This window comes from Dioscorea cayenensis, chromosome 7 (genome assembly GCF_009730915.1).
Source record: "Dioscorea cayenensis subsp. rotundata cultivar TDr96_F1 chromosome 7, TDr96_F1_v2_PseudoChromosome.rev07_lg8_w22 25.fasta, whole genome shotgun sequence".
Taxonomy (NCBI): Eukaryota; Viridiplantae; Streptophyta; class Magnoliopsida; order Dioscoreales; family Dioscoreaceae; genus Dioscorea; species Dioscorea cayenensis.
Window position 1 is genome coordinate 18,000,581 of NC_052477.1, and position 9,005 is coordinate 18,009,585.

General features: G+C 44.7%; 1 non-coding gene across 1 annotated transcript; it reads right to left on the reverse strand.

Annotated features, from left to right (window-relative positions):
* Positions 1–292: 292 nt before the first annotated feature.
* On the reverse strand, positions 293–399 carry LOC120266108. Its single transcript, XR_005537950.1, has one exon. It is a non-coding gene; the product is annotated as a small nucleolar RNA R71 (small nucleolar RNA).
* Positions 400–9,005: the final 8,606 nt, after the last annotated feature.

The following is a 9,005-nucleotide window of genomic DNA, read 5'->3' on the forward strand; positions in this document are numbered from 1 at the left end:
ACTTTGAGTTGAAGCCGATATTCATCCACATGTTGCGAGCAATCCAGACGAGTTCAACGGTTTGGCCGATGAGGATCCAAACAGATCATATAGAGAGTTTTTCTCGAGGTGTGTGATATGCTAAAGATAAACGGAGTGACGGATGATGCCATCAAATTGAGAGCCTTCCCATTTTCCCTAAAGGGGAGAGCGAAGCAGTGGCTACACTCGTTACAGAGAGCGTCAATTACCACGTGGGAAGAGATGGTAGAATCATTTTCTAGCCCGTTATTTCCTTCCCGGAAAATCAGCAAAGCTTAGGAACGAGATCTCATCCTTTGTTCAGTTGGAATTGGAGTCTCTATTTGAGACATGGGAAAGGTTCAAGGAGCTCCTGAGAAAGTACCCGTAACACGGATTCCCGGAGTGGATGATTGTTCAAACCTTTTACAATGGTTTGAACCCGAGTACAAGGCAACTCTTGGATGCTGCGGTAGGAGGTATCTTAGGTAGCAAGACTCCTGATGAGCCCCGTCAGTTGATTGAAGAAATGGGGTTAAACAGCTACCAATGGAATGCTAGGGAGAAGAAGAAAGTGGCCGGTCTCCATTAGATAGATGCGGTAACTTCATTGCCGGCTCAAGTGGAGAACTTGAGTAAGACGTTAGATCTTCTAACTTCAAATAGAGTGGCGGCCGTGACTAATTGCACTGGGTGTGGTGGAGGACATAATCCCTCCGATTGCCCGATCTCTATTGGTGATGGTTCTTCGGTAGAGAATGTTGATTTTGTAGGTAATGGCATGAGACCTCAAGGAAACCCATATAGCAATACCTACAATCCGGGTTGGAAGATCATCCCAATTTCTCATGGAGTAATCAAGGTCCACAAAAGGCCATGGGGCCACCGGGTTTCCAACAACAACAACAAGCCCTCAGGTGGAAAACAGAGTCTCAGGTTTGGAAACCCGAATGAGTGACCTAGAGAAGCACTTGACTAGTTTTATACAATCTGCAAATACAAGGTTTGAATCAGTCGAGTCTACACTTCACAAAAACACCGCTTCCTTGCATAATCTTGAAAATCAAGTGGGGCAAATTGTGAAGTCTCTCTTCGAAAGGCCGCATGGAAGCTTGCCAAGCAATACAGAGACCAACTCCAGAGAGCATGTAAAGGCGATCACTTTGAGAAGTGGTCGTGAGGTTGAAGGTAGGCTTCCGAGTGAGAAGCCAAAAGAACACGCACCCGAGATTATAGAGGTAGAAGAGGGAACAATCAAAGAGAAAGAGGTGGCACCCCCACCTTTCAAGCCAAGAATCCCTTATCCCTCTAGATTGAAAAATGACCAAGGGGATGAACAATACAAGATGTTCCTGAGTTTGTTCAAGCAACTCCACATTAATATTCCTTTTGTTGAGGCATTGGCCCAAATGCCTAAGTATGCGAAGTTCTTGAAAGACTTGTTGACCAACAAAAGGAAGTTGGAGGAGAGTGCTTCAGTGATTTTAGATGCTTCATGCTCGGCGGTATTGCAAAAGAACATGCCGAACAAGAAGAAAGACCCGGGAAGCTTCATCATTCCGTGAAATATTGGCAATCTAGGTGAAGATATGGCATTGGCGGACTCAGGGGCAAGTATCAACGTCATGCCATACACCTTCTTTCAAAAGCTAGGCTTGGGCGAGCCTAGGCCTACTCGGATGACTTTGCAACTAGCGGACCGAATAGTGCGACATCCGAGAGGCATCATTGAAGACGTGCTTGTCAAGGTGGACAAGTACATTTTTCCGGTTGACTTTGTAGTGCTAGATGTTGATGAGGATGCGGATGTACCCTTGATACTTGGGAGACCGTTTTTGCGGACTTACAAAGCATTGATTGACATGGACGGCGGAGAGCTCACATTGAGAGTTGGAGATGACAAGCTCACATATCGCCTTGCTAAAGCCATGCGGCATTCTCTTGATTCGATGATACTTTATATTTTCTAGACACTACTAATGAGATTATTGACGAATACATGCAGGAAATGTTCAATCCGGATCCATATGAAGGTTTGTTCGACCAAGAGGAGGGCAATGAAGAAGTAATGATGCTTGGATCGACGAAAGAAGTACAATCTACCCCGGGGATCTTAAAGAAGGTGCTCCAGAAAATGAAGAGGGCTAGGAGACACCACCGGAAACACTCCAAGGCTGTTGGAGATGTCCGTGAACCAAAGAAGTTGGATGAACCATTGCTAGGCGGTCCCAAGCTCGATAATACACCCTCTACTCTCAAGAGACTTTGCACATCATGCTTTCAAGCCATGGGTCAAAGGGAAACTTTCATTCATGAACCCCCGTGAGGTAAGACAAGGTACGTCAAGCTTAGTGACGTAAAACAAGCGCTTCTTGGGAGGCAACCCAAGTGTTTACTGTTTTCTTATTTTTAGTTAGGTTGTTTGCATTAATAATTTGTTAAGTGTTCGTGTCTTGATTTTTATGATGCTTGTGCTGAGATTTCCTTGTGAGCTTTGAATTTTAATCGTGTTTTTTCATGTGGAATTGGTGAAGTTTGGTCGTTTGAGCTCTATTTCATATTTTTCACTGGTAAAATTTACATAATAGAGCAGGCTCTGAGTGTGTAAACATGTTCAGAAATTTTCTGCAGAGCCTGTAGATTTTTCTAAGTCATCCAGAGAAAACACACGGGAGTGTTGAATTTCCACACGCCCGTGGAGCTGCACTGCGAGCTCAGCCAGAGAAGGCACAGGGGCGTGTGGCTGCTCCTGTGAATGACCATGCGACTGTCACACGCCCGTGGGTAATTTCCGCACGGGCATGTGAATTTCTGCAGAGTTGGGTGGATTTTCCCGAGAGCACACAGGGGCGTGGACTTGCCCCTGTGGGCAACCTTGTGAACTACGCACGGGCGTGGGTAATTTCCACACGCCCGTACGAAACTCTACATAGGAGTTCTCTCCATCCTGAGAAGACACAGGGGCGTGTGGCTGCCCCTGTGAGTTGGGCATGTAAATGTCCACGCCCGTGCGGAATTTCCGTACGGGCATGTAGAACACTTGGTATTCTTCTCGGATGTTCAGAGAAGCCACAGGGGCGTGCGACTGCCCCTGTGGGTCAGGCGCACGGGCGTGGTTATTTTCCGCACGCCAGTGTGAGATTGTTCAAAGTTAGTGAAAGTTTTTCCCGAGAGTGCCAGTGGCGTGCACCTGCCCTGTGAAGTTCTCCTGTGGGGCGCACGGGCGTGGGTAATTACCGCACGCCCGTGTGGATGCACAGAACATCAAGGGTCGCGAGTTCTTTTTAAAGAAGATTAGTTTCTCTCCCTCTTCACGACCTCTACTCGTCTGGAAACATTATCACATCATTCTCCGATTTTATAGCGCTAATTTGGTAGAATTTCTGCAAGGTTTTCCGGCCGGTTCTTCATTTTCTCATCCCATCTCATTAGTAAGCCCTATTCATCATTTTCTTTGCCAATTCATGGTTTCAATCTATTAATCTGGTTAATAATGCTTCGTTTCTTCAATTAGAAAGATGATTGATATTTAGAACGAAGTTAGAAGTATTTTTAAGTTGTATTTTTAGATTTTTAAAGCGCGCCCGTGCGGTTTTCACGCCCCGTGGATCCACACGGGTGTGTGAAAATTCCACACAACCTAGTGGATTTCTGCAGCATTATTTTATCAACTTGTTTGATCGATTTTGTTTCAAATTTTGCAGATTATGGCACCTCGATTGAAGAAGCAAGCTGATAAGAGACTGCGTGAGTCATCCCCTGAGACTGAGGGCATGAGGTTTGCGATTCCAAAGCATCAGGTTCACTATGAGCGCTTGTCGAAGCTCCGTTTCGGGCTGACTCGATTCCTGGACACGACTATACTGCGAGATCTACAGCAGGGAGATGAGCTCGCTGATGAGGTAGAGGATCTCATTTCAGCAGGTGGTTAGCGGCAGTTATTGACGATCAGAGAGCCAGCCATCCGAGAGTTTGCACTGGAGGTGTTATCATCATTCGAGTTTGACAGATCGTACGCGAGCTTCGGCAGTTTGAACTCCATTCAGTTCAGAGTATTTGGACACCACCATAGCTTGAGCGTTACTCAGTTTTCAGTACTACTTGGCTTGTATGAGGAGGCATTCACAGATACGGAGAAGTACGCTCAGTTATCGACTGATTATCCTGGAACCTTGACCCCGCAGAGAGCTTACAAAGTACTATGTGGTCAGGGTCAGTACGAGCCGGGGGTGTCCAAGGCCACATGCCTTTCCCGACCTGCATACAGATATTTACATGCTATTATGAGTAGGTCGGTGAATGGCCGTGGTGATAGCACTGGTGTTCTGAGCCGTCAGGAACTACTGTACTTGTACTCGATGGTGCAGTGCGTACCGATTCACTTAGGGCACATCATGGCAGAGTACATCAGACATCAGGGACACTATGCTAGACTGGGAGCGATCTTCTCGGCCCCTACATTACGAGATTAGTACTGGGCATGGGTCTCTTGGATTTGATTCGTGGGGCCGAGAAGACGAGTATACCTGCCCCCCCTGAGTCTAGAGACGATGAGATTGATGGGTATGATCCGCAGGGTTCAAACAGGAGTTTTTGCTTTAGTGCTACCAGCTCCAGAGATAGCCGAGGATGAGGGTGATGAAGCCGGGGCATCTCAGCCCGCTCCCGAGCCTTAACCAGTACCGATGGAGACCGAGGCACCTCCAGTGGCAGAGGAACCACCCCCCGTGCGTATGTTTTCACCATCTCGAGCTTATGATCACTTTGAGAGGCTCGAGAGCGCTTTGGGGGTGATACAGACTGAGGTAGCGGAGGCTCAAGCCGAGATTGCAGAGATTAGGGCTACGCAGGCCACTCAGTACACAGAGTTCATGGCATGTTTCGACGTATTACAGCGGATCTTAGGGTGAGACGTCGCCTCATCATTTGTCCTGCGGCCGAGGACTCCTCAAGCCCCCTCAGTTCCTCCGGCACCCTCATCTCCTAACCCGGCACCAGTGGACCCACCATGTGCATCTTCACCAGCAGTAGCAGCAGCACCTGAACCCGAGGGTGACACCGACATTTGATTTTTAGTTCCTTTTCTTTTATACATTTTATTTTAGACTTGTTCACTCAGAAAGGATTCTCCTTCTGAGTTTATTTTCATTTTGCATCTCGAGTTGTATTCATTGTCTATCTTTTTATATATACTCGAGATATTTTTGTTTTTATTGAGCTTCACTCGAACCCCCTCGTGTATGCGTGCAAGGATGGTCTTGTCTTCTTGGGAATTGAGACTTAGTCATGGGCACGGCCAAGGTGCTTAGGGCACTTAGCCGTGTGAGCTTCACAACCCGTCGGAACACTACCACCATGGAATTAGCTTCATCAAACGCAACTCTAGGAGTCAGGGGAGTATTGTTTTGATTTCTTCTCCCACATTTTCTTTTGAATGATATATATTTTGAGTGAGCTTGCATGTGTACATTGGGGACAATGTACAACTTAAGTGTGTGTGTGTGTGGGGGAGTTTCATAGTGTATACATTCTTTTACATTGTTCTTGATTGATATATGCTCACATAGCCAATGGCGGTTCACCTTAGTTGCAATGATTGTATTCTTGAGTTTAGGAGAATTTCTAACATTGAATGTTTTTCATGCTCTAGTTCTTGCTTGAATTTCTAGGAATTTTTTTGCCCGATTTACACTTAGTGCACTACTCACTCTTTAAACTCTTTTGGAAACTCAAGTTTGATGTTAAATGGGACTAGTTATAGTTGTTTCTTGTGTTAAATTCTGAAAAAAAAAATTAAAAATAAAGAAAGTTTAGTTTTATTGGTTATTTGTGCTTGTGGGTAAAAAGAGCTACCACCTATGAAGTATGAAGCTATTCTCATAAGTCGGATACTAGTTATGCCCTAATGAGAGAAAGAGCTATCTCATAGGATGAGTGAAAGCTACCACTCCAGTAGAAAGAGCTACCACGTCGAAAGTGTGAAAGCCACCTTAGCGGCCGCTTTGGAAAGAGCTACCTTAGAGGATGTGTGAAGCTACTACCATACTTGAAATTGTTGTCACTTTTGTAGATAAATAAGTCCCTTGTACTTAGAACTTTGAGGAGTATACCTTGGGTTGTTTTAAGTGAGTTCACACACGTACACAATTTCGGGTTTGTTGTCCTTTTATATTCAAGTTTTTAGCTAGAGCATTGATTTTTATATTTAATGTTGAAATTTCCCTTACTTGTAGAATGCTCTCTTTGTATACTTTGGTGAACCTAAGGCCAAGCACTTTCAATATTTTCTTCATTGATGCACAGAATGTTTAATTTTTGCTTGAGGACAAGCAAAAGCTTACGTGTGGGGGAGTTTGATAAGTGCTTGTGCGATATGAATGCGAAGCGTTCATTCCTTATGTTGAGCAATACTTTTCTCGGCTTTTTACACTAATATGTGTGTTTTTATGTTACTTTCGTGCAGGTAGGGTTGTGAGGCCGAGTATGAAGGAAAGAAGCCAATGTGGAACACAATTCACTGATTTTTGGAGGAAATCTTGCTAAGGTTCAAACGCGAAGACATAGGTCGGGTGTGAGATGCTAGAGTGTGTGCCAACCTCCTCGTATTCTAGTTGGCACTTCCATTTGGAGGGACACAAAGGCAGTCACACTTGAGCATTTCGACTTATGCACATAGAACAAGAGCTCCACCAACTTGCCTATCATTGAAGAAGCAAGTGATCCATGATGTGAACATGTGCCCGTTTGTGTTACTCCGATGAAAGTATGGATTCGAGAAGCTATTCAGACCGGATACTGTAGTAGAGCACTGTTCACAGCCGGCCGAGAAAACAGAAGTTCAGAGAATCCACACGGGCGTGTGGAAACTATCCACGCCTGTGTGGAAATTCCGCACGGGCACGTGAAGCATCTACGCCCGTGTAGTGACCCGATTCCAGCCCTATTTAAAGCCGAATCAGCCCCGATTTTAGTATTCTTTTCTCCATCTTTTCCCCAACTTGAGAGAGGGCTTCGGCTAGGGTTTTGAGGGGGATTGGCCAAGGTTTTGGAGAGGTTCTACGACTCCGACATCATCATTCCTTAGGAAGAAGGTTGGTAGGGGAGCTTCCGTGGAGGCGTATCCTATACCGGACGAGGGAATCCTTGGACGACGAGTAGAGGACTTTCCACAAGACCATCGACACGACTATCGAGAGGGTTTCTTTATGGATTCATTGCTTTTACATTCTATTTCTTTGATTGTACTTAGCTCCATAGAGAGCTAAACCCCTAGTGGGTACTTGGGTATTTGTGAACTCTAGGATGTAATCGTTTCATTGAATCTCTTTATTATGCTTTCAATTAATTAATGTTTATTGTGAGTTCCAACCTTGAATGCTTGATTGTATGAACATTTCCCCTAGAGTGACACTAGGGTTGAGAGTTCTCGTTGGTAACCTTGTGAGTGAGTGACACACCACGAGCGTCAGACAAAGCTAGGTTGGAGAGGGTTGAGAGGGTGAGTCGAGAGGTACAGGAGCGTCCCCTTTCCCCTCCGGCGTGATAGATTCTACCTCTGTTCCTCGAGTTCTTTGCGGGCATAATAGAGTGAATGGTCTAAGGGATGAACTTCCGCTTGGGCTTAGTTGCGCGTGCAACGGAGTGAAGCGTTGAGGTGATCTTAGTATCTAGGGCTTAATCGTGGTTAGGGACCTTCCACCTGGACCAAAGTGTTAGGTCTATAATTAGGAAGAGATTTATCACTTGGAATCCCTAGAGCTCATGGCAACTCTATGCGAGTGCGAGGTTGAGAGGTTATCTAATTTCTCCTCCGGGACATGCATAGAGTTAGGCATAGTTGACCTTAGATTTGGGACTATGTAATTAAGGATTTCCACGACTCACCATTGCATTGATTAGGAAGCATAATAGAGGATTCTTGCACTTGAAACAATTATCCTATGCGGAGCATTATCCGGGTACCCCATCTTTATCGACTGTCTTACCCCATTCTTTACTTTTGCTCTCTTACTTGTTGTTTTTATTGTTGAGAATTGAATCATTGTCACACTTATCATCATTGATCTTTGACATAGCTAAGAAGCGAATTAAGTATTTTTATTCCCTATTCCTTGTGGATTCGATACCCGTTCATCCGGGATTATTACTTCGACAAACCCGTGCACTTGCGGGATATACGTAAGGGGACCTTGTCAATGATATTTTGGGCACTGGAAGCTCAATCTCTAAAGTTAATGAGATCATCAAGACTCTGAAGAAACAATTTCCTTTGAAAGACCTTGGTGAATTGAACTATTTTCTTAGTATACAGGCTAGCCACCATCATGATGGTAGTGTACACTTGGAACAATCCAAATATATCAGGGACTTGCTGAATAAGGTATGTATGGAGGAAGCAAAACCATCAAATACTCCTATGACAATAGGACATAGATTGACAGCGACTAGCAACATTCCAGTATTGGATCCATCTTTCTATAGGTCAGTTGTGGGAGCTCTTCAATATATCACCATCACCAGACTAGAAACCAGTTATTCTGTTAATAAGGTATGTTAGTACATGCATGCACCACAAGAAGCACGTTGGAGAGCTACCAAGCGTATTTTACACTACCTCGCAGGGACAACAGACCTTGGCCTATGTTTTAAACTCTGAAAATCCCAATGAACTACATATTACAGCCTTTGCAGATGCAGACTAGGGGTTTGATTTTAATGACAGGAAATCCACATCCGAGTATTATGTCTTCCTAGGCTCCAATCTTGTGTCGTGGTCATAAAAAAAACATACTATCTCAAGGTCAAGCTGTGAAGTAGAATATCGAAGTGTAGCTAGCTTTGTGTAAGAATTACTCTGGATTAAATCCCTACTCTCAGAGCTCCAGGCACTTCCTGCTATCCCCACACCATAAGTTTTGTGTGACAACCTAAGTGTAGTGTAGATGTCATCAAATCCTGTTCTTCATGCAAGGACCAAACACATAGAATTGGATCTTTATTTTGTT